Raw genomic sequence first — 2,721 nt, 5'->3', positions numbered from 1 at the left:
GTACCGCGTTCTAACGCACCTTACCTCCTTGGTCGCTGCGCACCCACCTTGTCTCCCTCCTTATCCGAAGTGTTGTCAAAGACTCCTTGGTGGCTGTGCACCCACCTTGTCTCCTTCCTTATCCGAAGTGTTGTCAAAGCCGTTTCCTATACCTCCCCGACTCGGTTATGCTTTGCTTTCCCCTTGGCGTCTTTTCACTCTTCAGTTCACACTTGACGGTAACAACAGGCAGACAGTTATTGTGATTCTACACAGGCTTAGCCTACTGATTTCTCACGTTCTCCCTTCGCAGCCGATCACTCGTTGATGTTTTTATACTTGCCGCTCTTCCACCTTCTCATTTCTAACAGTGGTGCCAGGTACAACACCCTGCGTCTTTGAGGTGCTTTTCGGGTCTTTTTCTCCATCCGTCTAACTCAGGCGAGTGAATTATCTCAACTGCGTTGTGGTGGCGGGAAAACGTATGTTGGGCCGACTGGGCGCGGCCTCCGCACGTGCTCCCGTCCCTGATGCTCCGTCATCTCTCGTGATGGCAAAGATGATTTGCTACACTTCGTCTCCAGTCCGTGTGGCTGACTTGGACGGCGAAAGCGTCTGTTTACAATGGAGAAGAAGCACAAAAGAAGCGATAAAACACTTTGCGCCGCGGATATTTGAAAGCTCAGCAACGCATTCCCGACGGCAGGTCCTACATCAACTTTGAGCAGCTCGCTCCCCACACTGAGAATCCTATTTAGAAAGTGATACAAGAACCAGAAGGACCCGCAAGCCAGCCCGCTCAAGATCAGTGCCGCGAAGAATAGCAGAATCCAATATCTGGAAGGAAAATGGAGCATGATGCCAAGACCAATAACCGCGCATGTAGAACAAACCGCCAAGCTAATTAGAAGGTCCACCACAGAGCCCAGGTTGAAAGTGGCCGCCGCTTTCAATTTATCAATTATGCCCCTGATCGTTTTGTTCACATCTGACGGTAGAACAGCGTCTGGGATGTTTTCTACGTCGACATCAGGCGGCCACAGCTGTTTCGGTTCGCCACCAAGATGCACAGATACCTTGCGTGTTCCGACATTCAGTTCAAAGTCCCTGGCGATGCTGCTTATTTTGGCGGGGACTTCAGTGGCAACGGACAAGGCTTTTGTGACTCCACTGCCGATGTCCCCCATCGGATTTGGAAGGCCTCGGCGTGAACTAGTCAGTGTTGGCTGGTCAAACGTGCCGTGTCAGCTACCATGCATACTCGGCTGTCTCTATGTAGTTGGCAGTTCCTTGCGCACGCACCTTATACGAAAATATTCCGCGGTCACTGCTCTCTGGATCTGTCGTGCGCTTGGCCAATTTCCAGACCGCGATAGAGCCACCAAGGTGTGCAAGAGCAAAAGTCCAGAAGGAGATCTTCAAGAACGTGAAACCTTTCATTGAGAGTATAGATATAGGCATGTCTAGTGGCGCTCCAAGGCGTACAATATATATTGATACTGTCTACATGTCTTATAATTGCGTACATGCTTTCATGGTTTGCATATAGCCGTATCTTCTGAGCGCGAGGTAAACATAGAAGGTAGGAGCCTTTTTTTGCGGTTGATATTAATACGAGGATCTTTAGTTTACATAGGTAATATGCATGTATGTGTTAACCAAGAACTGGATGCCAATCGTCTCCTCCTGCTCAGGCATTAACATAGACTCTGTTCGGGCTGGAGGCCCACCGCCTAGTGCATAACCAGCCTTCAAACAGCGGCATCTTGCCAAACAAGGATTAAAAAGTACCCAGATCGCGAAACTTATTTTTTAGAAACACATGAAGAGTCTCGTCACCCACTCGAAAAGCGCCCTGCTGCAAAAGAGCTAGCTCTATCTCGTAAAGCGGTTCTTGCAGGTGCTTCAAACAACAAGAAGCTCGCCGCGCGGAACATCTTTCCAGGCAGAACAAAGCGTCTGGATGGCGGGGCTTTGACAACGAGGTGATGTCCCCGTCGCTGAATTGGGGTTTTGACAATGAGGTGATGTCCCCGTCGCTGAATGCCACCCAGGGATAATTTGCACGGACAATCAATTTGTAAACGCCTCTACGGCCCGTGCCGGACGGCGTCCACGCTCCCCAATATGTGAAGCGGTCATGACCGAGACAGGTGGTTATGGTCTCCTGTAGAGACCTCCCCGGATCGTACCGTCTCATGACCCATGTTGGGGCAGCTAAATGCCGGCAAAACTCCTGGTCCCTCGACTGGGAGCAGGCGTTGTCTAAACAGCAGTAGCAGTCGTCGAGGGATCCTGGTTCGGCGAGGCATGACGGCCGCCGTGGTCCGCTTTGACTGGGCTCAGAAAATAGTGCAAGTCCCATGGTCAGGATCTGAGGCCATAGAGCACCCAGAGAGCATAACCTACGAATGATTCTGCACCGCAACAATATATATACTGTCTAAATCGTAGCCATTTTGTATTTTGCCTGAAGACTGTTCTTGAAGGAGGTCATCATGGACGCTTGATGCCGTAATTTGGACCCTCACAAATACTCGCAATCCTGTACATGTCACCGTCATCTGCAACCTTGACATTGGTGTTTCGTAGTTGATTGAAATGGGCCCATATTTCAAACCATGCAGGTTCCATTACGATGACAACATGTTGCTCTATTCAAGGCCTACTGGAAAGGGCATCTGAGAAGATGGCCTGGATTGATGACGTGGGATTTCTAAGGGTATGCTTGGCCTTTCACAA

Source organism: Metarhizium robertsii, assembly GCF_000187425.2.
Source record: "Metarhizium robertsii ARSEF 23 chromosome Unknown MAA_Scf_20, whole genome shotgun sequence".
Classification (NCBI taxonomy): domain Eukaryota; kingdom Fungi; phylum Ascomycota; class Sordariomycetes; order Hypocreales; family Clavicipitaceae; genus Metarhizium; species Metarhizium robertsii.
The sequence above is the reverse complement of the archived record's forward strand: the minus strand, read 5'-3'. Positions refer to the sequence as shown.